Below are 25552 nucleotides of genomic sequence, written 5' to 3'. Positions count from 1 at the left end.
AGAGAGAGAGAGAGAGAGAGAGAGAGAGAGAGAGAGAGAGAGAGAGAGAGAGAGAGAGAGAGAGAGAGAGAGAGAGCTGCTCAGCACAAGGAGAGCCGACAGTACATGCTTGCTGCTCTAGTGAGCAAGTTGATCATCCATGGTAGGAGGGCCTTAGGGATGTGCATCGTTGCCATGTGTAGACAGAGGAGAGTGAGTGCTCACGTCAGCTACACACGGCCTCATCATCGTAGGACAAAACATTAAGAAGGAACCTCATCCTGAAGAAAAAACAGAAGTATAATATGCAGAAGAATGCCACAGCTTTCACATGAAACCACTTTTTGTAGAGTTTATGTTTAACGGTGGAGCAGGCATCCTGGCGTCCCTGCTCACCCGTTATCTTAGTCCTTTGAATAGTGAAGGATGGAAGTAGGAGGGGTCGGCCAGTGGCATTACCTTAGACTATGTTGCTTGATCCGTGTGTAGTGGTCATGTCTCTTCCCCCCCACCCACCTCTCTCTCAGCACATGGTGTTGCCTATACCTACAGCAGCAGCAGCATACAAACTGTTTATAACTTGGCTTTGTGCTACTGCTACTACTGCTGCTGCCACCCTGCTCCTCCTCCTACTCCTGGTGTTGCTGCTGCTGTCACTGGACCTCCGTGGTGTACTTGTAACCTTGGCTGACTGACCCCACGTGGTGACGCACGGGTCGCCCGGGGGTCAAGCCCGCATAAAGTTCGAATTTGTAGTCATTCTCCACGTGGGACTACTGAATAACTTAGGTACCTGGCTTCAGCTGGAATATATATATATATATATATATATATATATATATATATATATATATATATAACTTCATGGAAGGAAAGTCATACAATGAGGAGAGGAATAGTCAGAGCAGAAAGTTAGCGTTCGTTTGTTTATATATTTTCGTGTTTGTGCATTTTTGTTCTGTATGTTCATATGTAAGTATGTGTAGGCAGGTGTGTATATGTGGACCGTGTTAAGAGTAAGATGTAAGTTGCATATAAGACTGGTTATGTGTCATCCATATATGTATATGTTCTTGTTCATTGATATGTGAGGTGACCATAGATGGTGTCCCTACTGCTTGATGAGTCATGATTGCATGTTATTGAATAGTTGGGATCTTGTATGTATGGGGACCTTGTGAGTGTATGGCATGTTAGGGATCCGTGTGAGGGGATAAGAATGGTTGTGATCTTGGAGGTTACTTTGCACATGGTTTGGTGATGCGCAGGTGCCGTGCGTGGAAACAGATTAATGAAAGTAAAGAACTATTGATTGATTTCCGGCATCTATTTGGCTGAAAATATGAAGTTGAAATATTACAGAACTTTGGGGAGGGGGTGTTATAATTGTAACTAGCTGATTAATTACGAAAGAACTTAACATCAAGGTGGGGCTGGAGGTTTTTACTCTTTGCAGAAGCACGTGAGTGATAAATATCTGCATAGGACAGTAAGTTTTACAGAGCAAATTCGGTGTTTTTTACGTTATACGTTTACTTATGATTATATGTACATTAAGTAATGAAAAATTACACATTGATAGAATTGCACATTTAAGACTATTCTTGATTATGCATGTACGAACACTCATTGATTAGTGCGTTATGCAACTGTGGTGATGGATGTTGGTTAGTGGAGACGGTCTCTGTGATGGTGGTAACATGGTGAGGATCACGCTGGCTGGTGGTATTTTGTGTCAGTGTTATGGTATTTATAATGGGCGATCTCACCTCAGACGCTTTAAAACACCAGAAAAGATTGCTGGTGAGTCGTTGGTTCGCTGGTTTACTGGTTGCACTGTCATGTTGTTTGGGTAAGGCAACTGCAGATGCGACTGAGGACCTTTGAGAAAGACTCACTGGTTCACTGGTAAAGTTATCTGATATATTTCTCTTTCACAATTAAATTCTTTGAAAGTAAACAATCTTGCGTGAACATGAGTGCAACCAGGCGTAACCCAAGCCTCCTGCATGGTGGGTGTGGTGTTGGTGGGGGAGGGTAACGTTGGTTCAGGTTGAGAGCGTCGCAGTAGGAACTCGCAATTAATCACAGAAGAGCTTAAGATCCAGGTGGTCTGGGATATTTGTACGATCAGCATATGAGTGAGGTACAACATGTACATGGTCACAGTGGCATGCATGCATGTAGTGGTTACTATGGTTGAGGTACATTAATATAGTGTTTGACACGCAAAACTAAGCATACTATTTGTTTGCTTAACTGTGCACATGTTCAGAAATTATATATGAAATTTACAGTCGTAGTTGGTGTGTGTAGTGTGGCAGTTCCCACGGGTTGGGGAGTGTCGTCTTCTCCCATCGCTTACCACAGAGTCATCTGTTTCTTTTACAAGGAGTCAATGGAAGAAGAGGAGGATCCATACATAGTTCATAAACCTTATCCAAGCAAGTTGTATACTTGATACTGGATGTGTAAAATATTTCAGTCCAGAAGTGAAATGGGTCACGCACACAACTCCAAAAGCAAAACCTAAAGTTCATTTTCGTTGTAGCTACGTACTTTAATTGTTTCTCCTTGTTTATAGACTCTTGACAGATGTATAGTAACCAGAGGATTGGGCCTGATTTCTTGGAAACAGTAATGAGTGATGTATGACGGTAAAGGCAGCCATGGTAGGGTGAGGACGCATTACCTCAGGCCCCCCCCCCCCCCCCCCCCCCCCCCCCACGTATCCACACACACCAACCATCCACCAGTCAAGTATGCTGTTAGTACCATTGAATCTCGTGTACGCCGTGGTGACTCCTGTAACACACCAGCCATCACCATCTTCTGGAAACTTATGCACGGTAGGGCTGCTGTCATTTTGTAAACAAGAAGGAAGTGATTGTCTTGTTGCCGTATCTGCCATGAAAGTTATATACAGGAAGATGAGAGACATGATGCTTGGCATCAGAAATCTCCCATGTGGAGAGACTTAACAAAAGTAAATTTGCGTTCACTGGGAAGACGTGGAGTGAGTGAGTGAGTGAGGAACGGTAGTGTGATGGAAGTATACAGATGGATGAGAGCGCTCATGAAGGATCTCAACGGTAATAAAGTATCGCCTTTGAAAAACAAACCTCCCAATTATTTGTTTATAACTTGATTAATTCACATTTAAAAAGGATATTGACAAGCATTAATTTTGAATCAGCTGTTGATGAGTGGAATAAGTTGAGCGATGGGATAATTAGGATAAAACTCATAGAAAAATTCCAGCACAGGTTGGGTATGTACATGATAGGTGGGTGGGAATAAGATGTGTTTAGCATGCTCTAACTGGTGTAGTTTCCTTCCATTCTTATATGTTTGTGATTTGCCGGGCCTGAGAGGTTGGTTTGGCTGTTTCATGAGCTCCTGCCATAAGAAGAAAGGCATTCCATTTTCTGACTGACCACAGGAGAGTCGTCCATTGTCATTTGGCAAGAGTTGAAACTTATGTTTTTGTTCTCGCAATGTTACTTACAGACGAGATGAGTAAACCGTCGGGGTCGATGAAACTATGGTGGTTCGCTGAAGCCACAAGAAACTTTCCTACTAAGTACAATGTCCGCAAAGAGCCCTGTCCGCTCCACTATATTATCAGACGCTTTACACAACCAATGTTTATTGTAGGTACTATCATGTAACTCGCTCAGGGTGAAATCATCGTACATTTCTGAAACTAGTCCTAATGCGTATTGAGTACCAACAACCCGATTCAGTCTGCCTCAGGCTATCTTGAAGGAGCGATGATCTTTATACTTTTCCGGGTTGCCGCTTCATTTTGGGAATTCGCTTCTGGGCACTTCATTTCTTTAACCTGCGCTTCAAGATATTTGGCTCATAACTTTCTTAGGAGAAAACTCAAATTCTCACCTGGAAGTAAGAGAATGGGGCACACGTGATATTTCTAGGCGCACTGGACGCTTAAAACGCTGGATCAGGCGGCTGCCTCTTGCAACACCTCATCAGTGTCTCGCCTTATTCAGGAGATCAAGACCCTACGGACCTAAAACATGGTTGTGTGATGCTGCAGGAACCTTACCTATTCCATGTACTGAGGTCTGCAGATGGTAATCAAGGCCAAATGAAAGACGACAAAGGACTTAAATGTAGTTGACATCACCTTTGAAAATGTTTAGGGTAGGCGTACAAAATGTCTTTTGCCGCCAATGTACATGGAGCAGTGGTTACAGGGCTGGCACTGTACATGGGGTATTGGTTATACGGCTGGCACTGCGCATAGGGCAGCGGTTATAGGGCTGACACTATACATGGGACAGTGGTGATTGGGCTGCCATTGTACAAGGGACAGTGGTTACAGGACTGAATGTGACGGTGCGACCTTTGGGTGTGAATTTCCCTTTAAGGGTCAGGCTCTCATACGCACCATCATGCTCAACACCATCGTTGAGCGTGACATCTCAAACTCGACGGTTGGCATGACACATGACATCCTGACACGTAGTTCTGATATCTTGCTGCACGAGGGACGAGGTTATTGTGCACAAGAATATATAGAGTGCACAGAAGAACCACTGGGCTCCAGTGATTGACTTACAAGTTACATAGTGAAAAAATGTCAGGATAAGGCAACATCGAATGAATGATTTAGCAAATTCCCTGGTACGTGAGTGTTTACGAAGGTTGAAGAACACCGAAGCAGTGACGTCAAGATTGAATGTATGTGTGTCTCTCTGGTATGGTTAGGTTAGGTGTCACATGATTATGATGTCTTAAAGGAATATTTACGAGGCTGGTGGAGGCTTTCCCGTAGAAAGCCAGGAATACACAGGAGGCCGGTGGAGGGTCGTCCTTAGAGAGCCACCCACCCACCATATAGTGAGCCAGTGATCAGGAAGTGGTGGCAGCCCTCCGGGACGTAACTGTGTGCGGCAGGATATTAGCAGAACGAGGAGGACGATTATCACTTGATGGTGTTTTGCAGGTAATCTTAGCGGTTGTTGGAGTGGTATATCTGAGAGGGACCCAAAATGCGTTCAGTAATAGTAATAACAACAACATTGTTTTATTTGTTAAGTTACATAATGTAAAATAGACCAGGGGCAATGAGCAACTGGAGGTGCAGCATTAAGTTGGGGGAAGGATAGGTCAAACGAGGTAGGTTGAATAATAATAGAGAGGATTGGCAGGGGCCCTGTGTTGCTGGTGAGGATGCAAGATGAAGTGTGTGGCTGCCGAGACTACGTGGATCTCCTGTAGGAGATGGGTGTGGCTCGTATCGCGGCTCCTGGAGTGTGCGGTAGGGATGCAGGAGTGTCGCGGGCGTTGTTATAGCTGCTGTTCGTGATGGGCGAAGGCGATGTTCCATGCGAGTCTTGCCGAAGGTGGACGTCGATGAGGCTCCACAAGGAAACCTGCCAGGAAGATGAAACGTCAGGAGTCACGTTAGTACTTATGTTGACGGAGGAGGCGCCCTAAGGACGGGTTTAAGTCAGGAGTCACGGCCAAGACCTCAGGTACCGGAGTGGTGCACTCGTTCAGAGCGAGTCAGCTGCCTTATTGCCGTCCGGTGGAGATGTCCCTGGTTTAAATGACAGGAAGGTCAGGTCATGAAGGCGGTCTGGAAGGAGAACTTAACCACATAGGGAACTGGAGACGTCGCCGCCGAATGTCGCAATCTCAGGCCTCTCTCCTTGCTGTTGTTCTGATGTTAGGTCCTGATGAGCGGCTCTTAATGGGAAGGGTAAGATAAATCTATATAATGGAAGAATTACAGCGGCAGCTTTTGACGTGCCATCAACGAACATCGAGTATAGGTGTCATGAGATGATATTACAAGTGCTGCCTTAGGTTGGGTCACCAAAGTGATTGCGAGGGCACTCAGAGCTGCAGCTGGCTCCAACCCTCAGTTTAGGGGACAAATATCAGAATAGTTAAGGTCGCTTACATCCGTTGTGTGATTGATCATGCTGCGCCACTACTTGCTCTAACGCCAGGGTGAAAGCTTGGGAGAATATAGAATGAAGCTGTCAAAATCATTCTTGGCTGCCATAAAACAAGAGATTCTATACATAAGGAAAGAGTTTGGTCTTCCTAGTATCAGAAACAGAATACCTGATATCAGTCTTCATATTGGGGTCCGGATGCTCAGACAGACATCTCCCAGTCCATGTAAAAAGACCCTTTAGGCCTTCTCGGGTGGGAGACATCCATGCAGATGGGTCACCACTACAGCTGGGAATGGCCTAGGATGTGTGATAGTCATGAACTCCACCATGATAGACAAGGGTCGCATTATCCTGCATAGGGTCGTGCTTGTAGGTTTGAATCCTGGTTCCGGCATTCGGTCCACAGTCAGCCTAGCCGTTCATTCATCTCTTGGGGCTAGTCAAGATAATGGATGCGTGAATCAAACTAGGGTATATATATATATATATATATATATATATATATATATATATATATATATATATATATATATATATATATACATATATATATACATATTTGTCGCTGTCTCCTGCGTTAGCGAGGTAACGCAAGGAAACAGATGAAAGAATGGCCCAACCCACTCACACACACATATAAATACATAAATGCCCACACACGCACATATACATACCTATACATTTCAACGTATACATACATGTACATACACAGACATATACATATATACACATGTACATCTTCATACATGCTGCCTTCATCCATTTCGCTGCCACCCCGCCACACATGAAATGACACGCACGCACGCACGCACGCACGCACGCACGCACGCACGCACGCACGCACGCACGCACACACACACACACACACACACACACACACACACACACACACACACACACACACACACACACACACACACACCCCCGCGTGCGCTCGAGGTAGCGCTAGGAAACGACAACAAAGGCCACCTTCGTTCACACTCAGTCTCTAGCTGTCATGTGTAATGCACCGAATTCACAGCTCCCTTTCCATATGCAGGCCCCACAAAACTTTCCATGGTGTACCCCAGACGCTTCCCATGCCCTGGTTCAATCCATTGGCAGCACGTCGACCCCATATCACAGCGTTCCTATTTACTCTATTCCTTGCACGACTTTGACCCTCCTGTATGTTCAGGCCCCGATCGCTCAAAATCTTTTTCACTCCATCCTTCCACCTCCAATTTGGTCTCCCACTTCTCCTTGTTCCCTCCACCTCTGACACATATCCTCTGTCAATCTTTCCTCACTCATTCTCTCCTTGTGACCAAACCACTTCAATACACCCTCTTCTGCTCTCTCAACCACACTCTTTTTATTACCACACATCTCTCTTACCCTTTCATTACATATCCGATCAAACCACCTCACACCACATGTCCTCAAACATCTCATTTCCAACACATTCACCCTCCTCTGCACAACCCAATCTATAGCCCATGCCTTACAACCATATAACATTGTTGGAACCACTATGCCTTCAAACACGCCCATTTTTTCTTAGAAAAACAGATGGATTTGTATGTGGCATTTATGGATCTGGAGAAGGCATATGATAGAGTTGATAGAGATGCTCTGTGGAAGGTATTAAGAGTATATAGTGTGGGAGGTAAGTTGCTAGAAGCAGTGAAAAGTTTTATTCGAGGATGTAATGCATGTGTACAAGTAGGAAGAGAGATCAAAGTGATTGGTTCCCAGTGAATGTCGGTTTGCGGCAGGGGTGCGTGGTGTCTCCATGGTTATTTAATTTGTTTATGAATGGGGTTGTTAGGGAGGTGAATGCAAGAGTTTTGGGGAGAGGGGCAAGTCTGCAGTCTGTTGTGGATGAGAGGGCTTGGGGTGTCAGTTGATGTTCGCTGATGGTACATCGCTGGTGGCTGATTCGGGTGAGAATCTGCAGAGGTTGGTGACTGAGTTTGGTAAAGTGCGTGAAAGAAGAAAGCTGAGAGTAAATGTAAATAAGAGCAAAGTTATTAGGTTCAGTAGGGTTGAGGGACAAGTTAATTGGGAGGTAAATTTGAGTAGAGAAAAGCTGTAGGAAGGGAAGTGTTTTAGATATCTGGGAGTGGATTTAGCAGCGGATGGAACCATGGAAGCGGAAGTGAGTCACAGGGTGGGGGAAGGGGCGAAGGTTCTAGAAGCGATGAAAAATGTGTGGAAGGCGAGAACTTTATCTCGGAGGGCAAAAATGGGTGTTTGAAAGAATAGTGGTTCCAACCATGTCATATGGTTGCGAGGCATGGGCTATAGATGAGGTGTGGAGGAGGATGGATGTGTTGGAAATGAAATGTTTGAGGACAGTATGTGGTGTGAGGTGGTTTATTCGAGTAAGTAATGAAAAGATAAGAGTGATGTGTGGTAATAAAAAGAGTGTAGTTGAGAGAGCAGAAGAGGGTGTTTTGAAATGGTTTGGTCACATGGAGAGAATGAGTGAGGAAAGATTGACCAAGAGGATATATGTGTCAGAGGTGGAGGAAAAGAGGAGAAGCGGGACACCAAATTGGAGGTGGAAGGATGGGATGAAAAAGATTTTGAGCGATTTGGGACTGAACATGCAGGAGGGTGAAAAGCGTGCAATTGGAACGTTATGGTATACTGGGGTTGACGTGCTGTCAATGGATTGAACCTTGGCATGTGAAGGGACTGCGGTAAAGCATGGAAAGTTTAGTGGGGCTTGGATGTGGAAAGGGAGTTGTGGTTTCAGTGCATTACACATGACAGCTAGAGACTGAGTGTGAACGAATGTGGCCTTTGTTGTCTTTTCCTAGCGCTACCTCGCGCACACGCGAGGGGAGGGATGGGTTCTATTTCATGTGTGGCGGGGTGGCGGCGGGATTGGATTAATGCAGCAAGTATGCATATGAACACGTGCATATATGTATATATCTGTGTATGTATATGTATGTATACGTTGAAATGTATAGGTATGTATATGTTTGTGTGCGGGCGTTTATGTATATGCATGTGTATGTGGGTTGGTTGGGCCATTCTTTCGTCTATTTCCTTGCGCTACCTTGCTAACGCGGGAGACCAACTAAGTATAATGATATATATATATATATATATATATATATATATATATATATATATATATATATATATATATATATATAAAATATATATATATATATATATATATATATATATATATATATATATATATATATATATATTTTTTTTTTTTTTTTTTTTTTTATTTTTTTATTTTCCTTTGTCGCTGTCTCCCGCGTTAGCAGGGTAGCGCAAGGAAACAGACGAAAGAATGGCCCAACCCACCCTCATACACATGCATTTACATACACGTCCACACACGCAAATATACATACCTATACATCTCAACGTATACATATATATACACATACAGACATATACATATATACACATTTACATAATTCATACTGTCTGCCTTTATTCATTCCCTTCCCCACCTCACCACACGTGAAATAACAACCCAATTCCCCCCTCATGTGTGCGAGATAGCGCTAGGAAGAGACAACAAAGGCCCCATTCGTTCACACTAAGTCTCTAGCTGTTATGTAATAATGCACCGAAACCACAGCTCCCTTTCCACATTCAGGCCCCACAGAACTTTCCATGGTTTACCCCAGACGCTTCACTTGCCCTGGTTCAATCCATTGACAGCACGTCGACCCCGGTATACCACATCGTTCCAATTCACTCTGTTCCTTGCCCGCCTTTCACCCTCCTGCATGTTCAGGCCCTGATCACTCAAATCTTTTTCACTCTTATCTTTGGACCTCCAATTTGATCTTCCACTTCTCGTTTCCTCCACCTCTGACACATATATCCTCTTGGTCAATCTTTCCTTACTCATTCTCTCCATGTGACCAAACCATTTCAAAACACCCTCTTCTGCTCTCTCAACCACACTCTTTTTATTACCACACATCTCTCTTACCCTATTATTACTTACTCGATCAAACCACCTCACACCACATATTGTCCTTAAACATCTCATATCCAGCACATCCATCCTCCTGCTCACAACTCTATCCATAGCCCACGCCTCGCAACCATACAGCATTGTTGGAACCACTATTCCTTCAAACATACCCATTTTTGCCTTCCGAGATAATGTTCTCGACTTCCACACATTCTTCAAGGCTCCCAGAATTTTCGCTCCCTCCCCCACCCTATGATTCACTTCGCTTCCATGGTTCCATCCGCTGCCAATCCACTCCCAGATATCTAAAACGCTTCACTTCCTCCAGTTTTTCTCCATTCAAACTTACCTCCCAATTGACTTGACCCTCAACCCTACTGTACCTAATAACCTTGCTCTTATTCACATTTTCTCTCAACTTTCTTCTTTCTCACACTTCACCAAACTCAGTCTCCAGCTTCTGCAGTTTCTCAAATGAATCAGCCACTAGCGCTGTATCATCAGCGAACAACAACTGACTTACTTCCCAAGATCTCTCATCCACAATAGACTGCATACTTGCCCGTCTTTGCAAAACTCTTGCATTCACCTCCCTAACAACTCCATCCATAAACAAATTAAACAACCATGGAGACATCACACACCCCTGCCGCAAACCTACATTCACTGAGAACCAGTCACTTTCCTCTCTTCCTACACGTACACATGCCTTACATCCTCGATAAAAACTTTTCTCTTCTTCTAACAACTTGCCTCCCTCATCATATATTCTTAATACTTTCCACAGACCATCTCTATCAACTCTATATGCCTTCTCCAGATCCATAAATGCTACGTACAAATCCATTTGCTTTTCTAGGTATTTCTCACATACATTTTTCAAAGCAAACGCCTGATCCACACATCCTCTACCACTTCTGAAACCACACTGCTCTTCCCCAATCTGATGCTCTGTACATGCCTTCACCCTCTTAAGCAATACCCTCCCATATAATTTACCAGGAATACTCAACAAACTTATACCTCTGTAATTTGAGCACTCACTTTTATCCCCTTTGCCATTGTACAATGGCACTATGCAAGCATTCCGCCAATCCTCAGACACCTCACCATGAATCATACATACATTAAATAACCTTACCAACCAGTCAACAATACAGTCATCCCCTTTTTTAATAAATTCCTCTGCAATACCATCCAAACCTATTGCCTTGCCGGCTTTCATCTTCCGCAAAGCTTTTACTACCTCTTCTCTGTTTACCAAATCATTTTCCCTAACCCTGTCACTTTGCACACCACCTCGACCAAAACACCCTATATCTGCCATTCTATCATCAAACATTCAACAAACCTTCAAAATACTCATTCCATCTCCTTCTCACATCACCACTACTTGTTATCACCTCATCATTAGCCCCCTTCACTGAAGTTCCCATTTGCTCCCTTGTCTTACGCACCTTATTTACCTCCTTCCAAAACATCTTTTTTATTCTCCCTAAAATTTAATGATACTCTCTCACCCTAACTCTTATTTGCCCTCTTTTTCACCTCTTGCACCTTTCTCTTGACCTCTTGCCTCTTTCTTTTATACATCTTCCACTCAATTGCATTATTTCCCTGCACAAGTCGTCCAAATGCCTCTCTCTTCTCTTTCACTGATAATCATACTTCTTCTTCCCACCACTCACTACCCTTTCTAATTTGCCCACCTCCCACGCTTCTCATGCCACAAGCATCTTTTGCGCAAGCCATCACTGCTTCCCTAAATACATCCCATTCCTCCCCCACTCTCCTTACGTCCTTTGTTCTCACCTTTTTCCATTCTGTACTCAGTCTCTCCTGGTACTTCCTGACACAAGTCTCCTTCCCAAGCTCACTTACTCTCACCACTCTCTTCACCCCAACATTCTCTTCTTTTCTGAAAACCTGTACAAGTCTTCACCTTCCCCTCCACAAGATAATGATCAGACATCCCTCCAGTTGCACCTCTGAGCACGTTAACATCCAAAAGTCTCTCTTTCTCGCGCCTATCAATTAACACGTAATCTAATAACGCTCTCTGGCCATCTCTCCTACTTACATACGTATACTTATGTATATCTCTCTTTTTAAACCAAGTATTCCCAATCACCAGTCCTTTATCAGCACATGAATCTACAAGCTCTTCACCATTTCCATTTACAACACTGAACACCCCATGTATACCAATTATTTCCTCAACTGCCACATTACTCACCTTTGCATTCAAATCACCTATCACTATAACCCGGTCTCGTGCATCAAAACCACAAATACACTCATTCAGCTGCTCCCAAAACACTTGCCTCTCATGATCTTTCTTCACATGCCCAGGTGCATATGCACCAATAATCGCCCATCTCTCTCCATCCACTTTCAGTTTTACCCATATCAATCTAGATACTTTCTTACATTCTATCACATACTCCCACCACTCCTGTTTCAGGAGTAGTGCTACTCCTTCCCTTGCTCTTGTCCTCTCACTAACCCCTGACTACTCCCAAGACATTCCCAAACCACTCTTCCCCTTTACCTTTGAGCTTCGTTTCACTTAGAGCCAAAACATCCAGGTTCCTTTCCTCAAACATACTACCTATCTCTCCTTTTTTGTCATCTTGGTTACATCCACACACATTGAGACACCCCAATATATATATATATATATATATATATATATATATATATATATATATATATATATATATATATATATATATATTGTTCCATTAACAAGATTAGTAGACATCGATGTTTTCGTCGCCTCACTCACGGTTGGTTATGAATACTCATTGGAGTTTTTCGTCCTCTTGATCATGAAGAGACCAAATGTAAACTTTGCCATGAAAGTAACTCCCATGCCTGGCAACACTACATACTTAAATGTTGTAAAGATGGTATGTTCAGCGATGATGCTGTCCAGATATTACTTGTACGAACACCTGGGATCCTTGAGAAGTATCAGAACTCTGCTTATTGTCAATGGTTCTGTTGTGATTTATCTTGATACGTCATCCCATCATTGTTGTTCAACTGTTGTCAACTTCACGTACCACGTGAATTGCTAGATTCTCGTGAGTTGTGCATTGAACACTGTCCTCACCGTGTGGCCTGTGATGTATTCCAGTGATCAGCCCTCCCCCCCCACCCCCACCCAAGTCTCTGGACCTTTAGTGCCGCCCATCTGTCTCTTCTTGTGCTCCACCGCCCACAGGATGGGTAGCAGTGCACAGGAAAATCGCTGTTCTAGCGGCAAAAATCAAACTCAGCTTCGGAATGAGCAGTTCAGGTGAGGTCACTTGCCGTGACCTTGCACTAGTTCAAGGTGCTCTCTGTACAGGTGACACTTTGTTGTGCGACAGAGAAGCCAGGGAGACGTGTGGCCTGGCTGAGGTGGGAGACAGCTGGTGCTACATACAAACATACATACGGGTCCTAATGCTCTCTTTAACCAGCAATCATGGGCGAAGTCTTACGTTTGAAATATGGCCCGTCTCTCTCTCTCTCTCTCTCTCTCTCTCTCTCTCTCTCTCTCTCTCTCTCTCTCTCTCTCTCTCTCTCTCTCAACAATGTTAGTTTCTCAAGAGTGCTGTGGACATTTAGACTTGCGGACTGCTATCAGCAACAGCCCTACTGAGTACGGAGCAGAGAAACATTAGTTCCGTCTGGTCTTCAGGTAATGTTGGGTCAGAAACGAGGTGGAGCCGTCACCTAACCTCAGCAGGGGCATGCTTATTGGTTGCTCGACCCTTACTTCCCTATCAGTAACCACACTTTGTTACATAAAGTGTCTAGTGCTTCCCCATCACCAGCCACACTTTACATAAAGTGTCTTTTCTTACAGCCTGGCATTTAGTACCAGCACCATTATATTCCCATCAGCAATTTCCGTGTCCCACGAGTCGTTTTCTTTACATCTACCTCATCGTGTATGGTTGTCAGCTTCCACACTTTAACATCATGATCTTGTGCCACCAATAACCACACGTAATGCCCAGGGCGTTCATGAGTCACACGTTCCTCTCACCAGGATGATAGCCAGTTAGCTACACGGACAACACCATGGCCACCAGACGCGTGTGCCTCCCTGGCAGGTGGACACGTGTATCATGAAGGGCCACGTTCCACTGCGGGGCAAGGGACTGGATGCAGTGGACCCGGGCAGAGAGGAGAGGGCCGACCCTAACGGATAGGAGGTGTGTACGAGGAGCCGGGTGTGGTGTGACGTCACGGTGATAAGCCAAGGCTTCTCTGCCACAGTGTAAACAACAAACACTTGCCTCCTGATAACCATACGATAAACTTACCCCAGACGGTAATGTGTGCCGCCCGGGGGAGGGAGGGGCCTAGCTCTCTCCTCACCTGGTTGCCTGGTGGAGGTTTGTATTATAATTGTGGTTAATGGTTCTGCTGGAGGCTGCTGTGGTAGGCAGGTGTGGGCCAGCCAGGAAGAAATATAACCGGGAGTTTGTGTGGTGTGTGGGCAGAGGAGGAGAATGACTCTGGTGATGTCGTTCAGTAAGTAGCTATAGACATGTACCAATGACCCTGTAAGTGTTGTTCACAGAAACTTACCGCCTTCACTCACGGTTCTTCTATTTCTAAAAGTACTGATGTGTGGCTAAGTTTTTTTCTAATGTAGATTTCATGATGTGGCCTCAGATTGTTCTATCTTTGCCTCATGCGGAGAAGTGTTTACTCTTGTCATCATCATACTAGTTTGAAAACGTAGAAGCTGTCGTCCTTGATTGTAACTCTTCTCTTCTCCCTGATGGGATGATGTAAAGCTTTTAACCTGTTACACCAACACATCAGGTACTATCCATATTGCCATACATTGGTCTTATAAGTTCTTTGTGACCAAACTTGGGAAACATTTTCTAATTTTCTCCTAATACAGAACATGAACAGTTTGCAGATTATTTTCTTATCCTCATCCTTGGATTTGATTCACATATTTCTGAGCCGACACTTGGTCGACATTTTCATATAGCGGGCCTTTGGCGTGGGTGTATCCCAGGTGGAGTGTCAGTTGGCTAGTCCCATCCTCATAACTGTACATGATTGAATTTCATGAACCTTTTAAGAGATCAGGAGGTCATGGTTCCCAACGTAGGCTCAAAAATATTCCTTATTAGCACAACAGGACAAGCATGGGAGACTGTAATATATTACTACAGAATTGGAAAGGCGCGGTCAGTACAGCAAGAGGGAACGCCTTCAAAGTTGCGTGCCTAAGCGTGTTCAGCGCGTTGCTAACAACCTAAGGAAACACCATGGGGGGTACAGTGGAGAAATTGATGAAGGTCCTATATAAGTATTAACAGTGTACCAGACCAGCGGTCAGGGTTCGTGGTCTGCGGTCCGCAGCATCCAATAACTTGTTTGATCAATGACCCAACACAGCAGGTTGGAGTAGACCCCAGTTGTAGGGATAGAAGACCCCCAAAACTACTTCAAGTAAAGCAATTTGGCTGTTTATCTTCGTTTCTGTGCGTGATGGCGGACATGTTTGCTGAAGGGCGTGTGCGCACTTGTACTTGGCCTGGTGTGTGTAATTATCCGTTTGTAGTGTACTGTGAGTTGTACACCCGTAGGGTACCATATCTTGAACAGGCTCTGCTGTCATACATCTTAAACTTGTGTATGATTTTTGCTTGGCCTATGTCCTCAGTCATTGTGTCTTTCATCCACCGCTCTTGTACTAGACACATGCTTCTTTACATCTTTTTAAACAAGTTTGTTAGCTTCATGTTATGGCCTCTGGTAGCTCATTCTGTACGTCATTGTAAGCACTGTTCACTGCCCACGTCATCGATCTTTTTTGAAACCGTAAGGCTAAGTGCTGTGATCAGATCACCCCTCCCTCTTTTCTCTTCCAAGGTGGCCAGATTTAGAGCATTTAGCCTTTTCTTGCATCTTAGCTCTCTTAGTTGTGAATTCTGGTACCATCTTTGTTGCCTTCCTCAGGAGCTTCTCGATTAACTCTGGTTTTTAAGTTATATGTGGAGAGTAAGTTATATTGGTTTTTAAGTTATATGCGGAGAGTAAGTTCTTAATATTTCCTTATTCTTACACAAAAACACTATTGTAATATTTGTCAGAAGACAGTTTGTCTCCTCTACTCTTCTCTTAACATGGTACTCTGGCGACATGTTAGGGGTGATGTCAGGATCAAGTTGCACCGCATGACGTGGTGTGTCCGTGGTAGCATGGTTGAATTTGTGCATGACATGATGTGAGGGCGAGGTTGGACTGGTGCATGGCATGGCATGGTGTCGTGGCGTGGTTGGACTGGTGCATGACGTGGTGGTGATGATGGGGCGCGCCACACACGCACCCGGCCGGCGCCGTTGACGTCACAGGTGCGTGCGTGTGACGCACCGCCAACCTCCCTTCATCACACGGCGGCCACCCTCACCCACCCACAACCTCCCTCTGATATTTCCAGTATTGTCGTGGACTTACTTTCGATGTTTTACATTTGTTGTATTTAAGCCAAAGACGAACACACATACTTGGTACCATTTCTACCGTATATATTACTATGGGTCACGAAATAATTTACTGTAACGTTATCCAAAGACTTGTTTTTCTTCGTCTTTAGAAAACTAGTTAATGAGTACTTGAAACTATATGCTAATTAGCGGTATTTGGAAATAACAAATAGATTTCCTTCAGTTGTATAGTGTTGATGATATTGACTTACTTGAAATATTGACTTCAATGGATATATAGAAAGGAATATGAAGGAAAAACAACGGACAAGGGAAAACATTAACGAAGTTGGGGGAAAGTGAAGATCATGTCTTTTAAATGTGGCAGGTCATAGTTATTGGAAAAACATGAAAGCGTAAAGAGTTTCAAAGCTTCGAGGTGTAGGGAAAGAAACAGTTGATCAAAATGGCCCATCTGTGAGTTGCTGACGGCTTTACAATAACCACGTTAGGCAGCAGCGTGCCGAGTTTTGTGTAGTCTAGTTAGTGGTCGGGGCACACAAGCAGCCAGCTCTCAGAGACAAAAACCAAAGTAATACTTACAGAAGCGGGAAAATGAACCAACATTGCGGCATATGACAAGGGGGTCAAGTTTTGAAGTTAGCCTGGGACAGTTTATAAGGCGGACTGCTTTCGACTTTGTCAAGAGTTAGAACTATCCCAGATGTGAGAGCAGGACTCCATACAAGGACGCATCAATCCTTTGTATAAACATTGCAACTATTCTGGAAGAGAAATTTCGACATGTGAACAGGAGACCCAGTTTCTTAAGAGACAGCTGGTAATGGATGTATCGGGTATTGTTGAGACCCGTAGACTGACGCATTGCAAGGGTCTCACTCGGTGTATTCACTGCAAGAATTTTAGTTGATGTACCCACTGCAAGGGTCTCAGTTAATGTACCCACTGCAAGGGTCTCAGTTGATGTGCCCACTGCAAGAGTCTCAGTTGATGTACCCACTGCAAAGGTCTCAGTTGGTGTACCTACTGTAAGGGGAATGTCTTGTATTTATCACAGACCCTGCAGGGTCAAGATAAAGAGTAGCACATGTACATTATTCATAATCTTTTGTTCTCATTGATGAGAACACACAGATTCACACACCGTAACAAGTTAAGGGTAGTGACATGATACTGTGTCCGTGTTATGACCACACATCACAGTCAGTCCAGAATCACAGTAGAACACTTGGTGTTGGATGACGCGCAGGCACGTGGGTCACACCTGTCAGCTAGTGGCGCCCCCCACCAGGCATGTTCACACATCCTCTCGTCTTGTATTAGCCAAGCCTGAATTTTATCAGGCTCACCGTGTAACAGTCAGGTGTGTATGTGTGTTTGGTGTACGTAGTGGCTGCTGATGTAGCAGTTTTGCTTCGTGTGAACATAGTAGAGAGGTACCTCATACACTGATGGTTTACACTCCAGTGTGTGTGTGTGGCAGTTATGAATGATGTGTGAACATTGATTGTGAAGTGCATGTTGATTACACCTTGTCTCATGCTGGGTGTACAGTGCATGATGATCATGTTCACCCACGTTGAGGATGCGCACCATGACGGCCATTCAGTGCTTCACCATGCCAAGGGTCTCTCTCTCTCTCTTTGGCTGCCTTCAGCAGTGTAGCTACTGTTACGATTGTGTGTTGCTAGAGAGAGTTTTACATTCGTATTGCCTGCCCCGTCTCATAACTGTGTGTATGTACCGTATCTTAACTCTTATGTATTACACACACACACACACACACACACACACACACACACACACACACACACACACTATATATATATATATATATATATATATATATATATATATATATATATATATATATATATATTTATTTATTTATTTATTTTGCTTTGTCGCAGTCTCCCGCGTTTGCGAGGTAGCGCAAGGAAACAGACGAAAGAAATGGCCCAACCCACCCCCATACACATGTATATACATACACGTGCACACACGCAAATATACATACCTATACATCTCAATGTACACATATATATACACACACAGACATATACATACATACACATGTACATAATTCATACTGTCTGCCTTTATTTATTCCCGTCGCCACCTCGCCACACATGGAATAACATCCCCCTCCCCCCTCATGAGTGCGAGGTAGCACTAGGAAAAGACAACAAAGGCCCCATTCGTTCACACTCAGTCTCTAGCTGTCATGTAATAATACCCGAAACCACAGCTCCCTTTCCACATCCACGCCCCACAGAACTTTCCATGGTTTACCCCAGACGCTTCACATGCTCTGATTCAATCCATTGACAGCACGTCGACCCCGGTATACCACATCGATCCAATTCACTCTATTCCTTGCCCGCCTTTCACGATCCAATTCACTCTATTCCTTGCCCGCCTTTCACCCTCCTGCATGTTCAGGCCCCGATCACTCAAAATCTTTTTCACTCCATCTTTCCACCTCCAATTTGGTCTCCCACTTCTCCTCGTTCCCTCCACCCCCGACACATATATCCTCTTGGTCAATCTTTCCTCACTCATTCTCTCCATGTGCCCAAACCATTTCAAAACACTCCCTTCTGCTCTCTCAACCACGCTCTTTTTATTTCCACACATCTCTCTTACCCTATTATTATTTACTCGTTCAAACCGCCTCACACCACGTATTGTCCTCAGACATCTCATTTCCAGCACATCCACCCTCCTGCGCACAACTCTATCCATAGCCCACGCCTCGCAACTATACAACATTGTTGGAACCACTATTCCTTCAAATATAGCCATTTTTGCTTTCCGAGATAATGTTCTCGACTTCCACACATTCTTGAAGGCTCCCAGGATTTTCACCCCCTCCCCCACCCTATGATTCACTTCCGCTTCCATGGTTCCATCCGCTGCCAGATCCACTCCCAGATATCTAAAACACTTTTACTTCCAGTTTTTCTTCATTCAAACTTACCTCATAAGTGCGTAACACAGGAGAGCTAGAAATGGATGCGAGTGAATGAGGCCTTTTTACGTGTTCCTGGCGTTACCTCGCAAACTCGGGGAATGGCGAACAAATGTGAAAGAATAAGGAAGTGGAAGTTTTAACAGGCAGTGCTGAGTTGAGGAGAGGATGTATTAAATTATTTGAAGGACTGTTGAATGTGTTTGATGATAGTGTCGCAGATAAGAGTCTTTGGGTCGGGTAGATATGAGAAGTGAGAGAGTAAGTGGTGTGGTGAAGAGAGGTTGTGAGAGTCTTGCATGAAATATGGTAATGCGGCTGGAGTGGATGATATTGCTGTTAAATTTCTAAAGAAAGGGTTGACACTGTTTTTGATTGGCTTAGTATAATTTTCTCATGTATCTATGGATCATGGTCATGTGCCTGAGGATTGGTATAGTTCCACTGTATAAAGGCAAGGGGATAAGTGTGAGTGTTCGAACTAGACAAGTATAACTTTGTTGAGTGCACCTGATAAGTTGTATGAGAGTAGTGATTGAGAGGTGATGGTGTGTACAGAGCATCAGACTGGGGAGAAGCAGTGTGGTTTCAAAAGTGGTAGAGGATGTGTGGATCAAGTGTTTGCTTTGAAGAATGTGTAGGGGAAATACTTTGAGAAACAATTGATTTTGTGTGGCATTTATGGATCTGGAGAAAGCATATTTTAGGGTTGCTAGAGATGCTTTTTGGAGGGTTTTATATATATATATATATATATATATATATATATATATATATATATATATATATATATATATTTTTTTTTTTTTTCTTTGTCGCTGTCTCCCGCGTTTGCGAGGTAGCGCAAGGAAACAGACGAAAGAAATGGCCCAACCCACCCCCATACACATGTATATACATACGTCCACACACGCAAATATACATACCTACACAGCTTTCCATGGTTTACCCCAGACGCTTCACATGCCCTGATTCAATCCACTGACAGCACGTCAACCCCGGTATACCACATCGCTCCAATTCACTCTATTCCTTGCCCTCCTTTCACCCTCCTGCATGTTCAGGCCCCGATCACACAAAATCTTTTTCACTCCATCTTTCCACCTCCAATTTGGTCTCCCTCTTCTCCTCGTTCCCTCCACCTCCGACACATATATCCTCTTGGTCAATCTTTCCTCACTCATTCTCTCCATGTGCCCAAACCATTTCAAAACACCCTCTTCTGCTCTCTCAACCACGCTCTTTTTATTTCCACACATCTCTCTTACCCTTACGTTACTTACTCGATCAAACCACCTCACACCACACATTGTCCTCAAACATCTCATTTCCAGCACATCCATCCTCCTGCGCACCACTCTATCCATAGCCCACGCCTCGCAACCATACAACATTGTTGGAACCACTATTCCTTCAAACATACCCATTTTTGCTTTCCGAGATAATGTTCTCGACTTCCACACATTCTTCAAGGCTCCCAGAATTTTCGCCCCCTCCGCCACCCTATGATCCACTTCCGCTTCCATGGTTCCATCCGCTGCCAGATCCACTCCCAGATATCTAAAACACTTCACTTCCTCCAGTTTTTCTCCATTCAAACTCACCTCCCAATTGACTTGACCCTCAACCCTACTGTACCTAATAACCTTGCTCTTATTCACATGTACTCTTAACTTTCTTCTTTCACACACTTTACCAAACTCAGTCTCCAGCTTCTGCAGTTTCTCACATGAATCGGCCACCAGCGCTGTATGGACGTGTGTGTAAATGGATGGGTCTTTCTTCGTCTGTTTTTTGGCGCTACCTCACTTACACGGGAAACGGCAATTATTATTATTATGATTATATATATATATATATATATATATATATATATATATATATATATATATATATATATATATATATATATATTGGAAAGGATCACAATCTTGCGCGTGATCAAGATATTCCTATGAGTCCACGGAGAAAATGAAACACGAAAAGTTCCCAAGTGCACTTTCGTGTAATAATCACATCATCAGGGGAGACACAAGAGAGAAATGTAACAGTCAGTTGATATATATCGAAGAGACGAAGCTAGGACGCCATTTGGTAAACATGTGATTGTCCAAAACATACAAGGAGCGTTCATAAACTTATCATTTTACAAATCTTATCAACAATAAAGTTATCTGATTTGTATAGACCATCACTAATATTAAGATTATAATTCTTTGTGCATTTAATGATACAAGATTCAATGATATTTCTCTTGGTAATAGAGTTAACAACTGAGATGGCGTTCATAAACTTATCATTTTACAAATCTTATCAACAATAAAGTTATCTGATTTGTATAGACCATCACTAATATTAAGATTATAATTCTTTGTGCATTTAATGATACAAGATTCAATGATATTTCTCTTGGTAATAGAGTTAACAACTGAGATGGCGTTACTCCAGTCAATACAATGATCATGGGGGCGTTACTCCAGTCAATACAATGATCATAGTTTTTAACATGATTAAACAAGGCATTTGATTCTTGTCCCATTCTTATACTATATTTATGTTGCTTAAGTCTAACAGCAAGATCCTGACCAGTCTGACCAACATGAAGTTTATCACAGTTTCCACAAGGAACTTTATAGATGCAACCAAGAGAATTTTCTGGTGAATTCCTGATTAAGATATTCTTTATAGTATTATTGTTGCTAAAGGCAACATTTACATTAAAGGATTTAAGCAACTTGGGAAGCAAAGTGAAATTATTATAAAAAGGGAGTACTAAAAGATTCTTGGTGTCAATGGGAGGTTTGGGCTCAACTCTATAAAATGATTTCTTTGCTAAGTTAAGGGATTTATCAATGAAAGATCTAGGGAACTTTAACTTAGATCCAATAGAATATATCTTCTCAAACTCATCATCAATAAACTCTGGACTGCAAATACGTAATGCCCTTAGGAACATAGATTGAAGTGATGATAATTTAACTCTGTCATGTTGAGATGAGTAATAATGGATATATGAGCATACATTGGTGGGTTTTCTGTATATGCTAAACTTAAACTTGTTTTCTTGTCTATGGATCATGCAATCTAAAAAAAATATATATATATATAAAAATATATATATATATATATATATATATATATATATATATATATATATATATATATATATATATATATATATATATCCCTAGGATAGGGTAGAAAGAATTCTTTCCACGCATTCCCCTCGTGCCGTAGAAGGCGACTAAAGGGGACGGAAGCGGGGGGCTAGAAACCCCCCCCTCCTTATATTTTTAACTTCTAAAAGGGGAAACAGAAGAAGGAATCATGCGGGGAGTGCTCATCCTCCTCGAAGGCTCAGATTGGTGTGTCTAAATGTGTGTGGATGTAACCAAGATGAGAAAAAAGGAGAGATAGGTAGTATGTTCGAGGAAAGGGACCTGGATATTTTGGCTTTGAATGAAACGAAGCTCAAGGGTAAAGAGGATAGTGGTTATGGAATGAATGTCTTGGGAGTAAAGTCAGGAGTTGGTGAGAGGACAAGAGCAATGGAAGGAGTAGCACTACTTCTGAAGCAGGAGTTGTGGGAGTATATGATAAGAGTGTAAGAAAGTAAACTCTAGATTGATATGGGTAAAACTGAAAGTAGATGGAGAGATATGGGTGATTATTGATGCCTTTGCACCTGGTCATGAGAAGAAAGATCATGAGAGGCAAGTATTTTAGGAGCAGCTGAGTGAGTGTGTTAGCAGCAGCTTTGATGCACGAGACCGAGTTATAATGATGGATGATTTGAATGCAAAGGTGAGTAATGTGGCAGTTGAGGGTATAATTGGTGTACATGGCGTGCTCAATGTTGTAAATAGAAATGGTGAAGAGCTTGTAGATTTGTGTGCTGAAAAAAGAATGGTGATTGGGAATACCTGGTTTAAAAAGAGAGATATATATAAGTATACGTTTGTAAGTAGGAGAGATGCCAAGTGTTATTGGATTACGTGTTGATTGATAGGCGTGTGAAAGAGACTTTTGAATGTTAATATGCTGAGAGGGGCAACTGGAGGTATGTCTGATCATTGTCTTGTGGAGGCGAAGGTGAAGATATGTTGAGGTTTTCAAAAAAGAAGAGAGAATATTGGGGTGAAGACAGTAAGTGAGCTTGGAAAGGAGACTGTATAAGGAAGTACTAGGAGAGATTGAGTGCAGAATGGGAAAAGATGAGAGCAAATGAAATGGCGTAAGGGGAGTGGAGGAGGAATGGGATGTATTTATGGAAGCAGTGATGGCTTGCGCAAAAGATGCCTTTGGCATGAGAAAGGTGGGAGGTGGGCTGATTATAAAGGGTATTGAGTGGTGGGATGAAGCAAGATTGTTAGTGAAGGAGAAGAGAGAGCCATTTGGGCGATTTTTGCAGGGGAAATATTGCAAATGACTGAGAGATGTATAAAAGAAAGGCAGGAGGTCAAGAGAAAGGTGCAAGAGGTGAAAAAGAGGGCAAATGAGAGTGGGGTGAGAGAGTATCATCAAATTTTAGGGAGAATGTAAAGATGTTTTGGAAGGAGGTAAATATAGTACATAAGACAAGAGAACAAATAGGAACATCGGTGAAGGGGGCAAATGGGGAGGTAATAACAAGGAGTGGTGATGGAGTGAGTATTCTGAAGGGTTGTTTAATGTGTTTGATGATAGATTGGCAGATATAGGGTGTTTTGGTCGAGGTGGTGTGCGAAGTGAAAGGGTCAGGGAGACTGATTTGGTAAACAGAGAAGAGACAGTGAAAGCTTTGCGGAAGATGAAAGCCGGCAAGGCGGCGGGTTTGGATGTTATTGCAGTGGAATTTATTAAAAAAGGGGTTGACCGTGTTGTTGACTGGTTGGTGAGGATATTCGATGTATGTATGGTTCATGGTGAAGTGCCTGATGATTGGGGGAATTCATGCATAGTTCTAGTGTACAAAGGCAAAGGTGATAAAGGTGAGCGTTCAAATTACAGAGGTTTAAGTTTGTTTAGTATTTCTGGGAAACTATATGGGAGGATATTGATTGAGAGGGTGACGGCATGTACAGAGCATCAGATTAGGGATGAGCAGTGTGGTTTCAGAAGTGGTAGAGAATATGTGGATCAGGTGTTTGCTTTGAAGAATGTATGTGAGAAATACTTAGAAAAGCAAATGGATTTGTATGTAGCATTTATGGATCTGGAGAAGGGATGGGATAGAGTTGATAGAGATGCTCTGTGGAAGGTATTAAGAGTATATGGTGTGGGAGGTAAGTTGCTAGAAGCAGTGAAAAGTTTTTATTGAGGATATAAGGCATGTGTATGAGTTAGGAAGAGAGGAAAGTGATTGGTTCCCAGTGAATGTCAGCTTACGGCAGGGGTGTGTGATGTCTCCATGGTTGTTTAATTTGTTTATGGATGGGGTTGTTAGGGAGGTGAATGCAAGAGTTTTGGAGAGAGGGGTGAATATGCAGCCTGTTGTGGATGAGAGGGCTTGGGAAGTGAGTCAGTTGTTCGCTGATGATACATCGCTGGTGGCTGATTCGGGTGAGAATCTGCAGAAGTTGGTGACTGAGTTTGGTAAAGTATGTGAAAGAAGAAAGCTGAGAGTAAATGGGAATAAGAGGAAAGTTGTTAGGTTCGCTAGGGTTGAGGGACAAGTTAATTGGGAGGTAAATTTGAGTAGAGAAAAGCTGTAGGAAGTGAAGTGTTTTAGATATTTGGGAGTGGATTTAGCAGCGGATGGAACCATGGGAGTGGAAGTGAGTCGCAGGGTGGGGGTGAAGGTTCTGGAAGCGTTGAAGAATGTGTGGAAGGCGAGAACATTATCTCGGAAAGCAAAAATGGGTATGTTTGAAGGAATAGTGGTTCCAACAAATTTATATGGTTTTGAGGCAAGGGCGATAGATAGGGTTGTGCGGAGGAGGGTGGATGTGTTGGAAATGAGATGTTTGAGGACAATATGTGGTGTGAGGTGTTTGATCGAGTACGTAATGAAAGGGTAAGAGAGATGTGTGCTAATAAAAAGCGTGTTGTTGAGAGAGCAGAAGAGGATGTATTGAAATGGTTTGGTCACATGGAGAGAATGAGTGGGAAGAGGAAGAGGATAAACGTGTCATAGAGGTGGAGGGAACGAGAAGTGGGAGACCAAATTGGAGGTGGAAGGATGGAGTGAAAAAGATTTTGAGTGATCGGGGCCTGAAGATGCAGGAGGGTGAAAGGTTTGCAAGGATAGGGTGAATTGGAACGATGTGGT

General features: G+C 43.2%; 1 protein-coding gene across 13 annotated transcripts in view; it reads left to right on the top strand.

The window, feature by feature from the left end:
• LOC139756701 (uncharacterized) overlaps window positions 1–25552 on the top strand; it is a 378118-nt gene that overhangs the window by 44511 nt on the left and 308055 nt on the right. Inside the window, exon 1 of one of the 13 annotated variants that reach the window (XM_071676378.1) lies at window positions 14373–14391. The exons of the other annotated variants lie outside the window; for them this stretch is intronic. The gene's annotated coding sequence lies outside the window, so the exon portion shown is untranslated. Of the gene's footprint in view, window positions 1–14372; window positions 14392–25552 lie in introns of those variants that run through there. 13 annotated transcript variants of the gene reach the window in all.

This window comes from Panulirus ornatus, chromosome 23 (assembly GCF_036320965.1).
Source record: "Panulirus ornatus isolate Po-2019 chromosome 23, ASM3632096v1, whole genome shotgun sequence".
NCBI lineage: Eukaryota > Metazoa > Arthropoda > Malacostraca > Decapoda > Palinuridae > Panulirus > Panulirus ornatus.
This window is presented reverse-complemented; position numbering and strand designations above follow the sequence as displayed.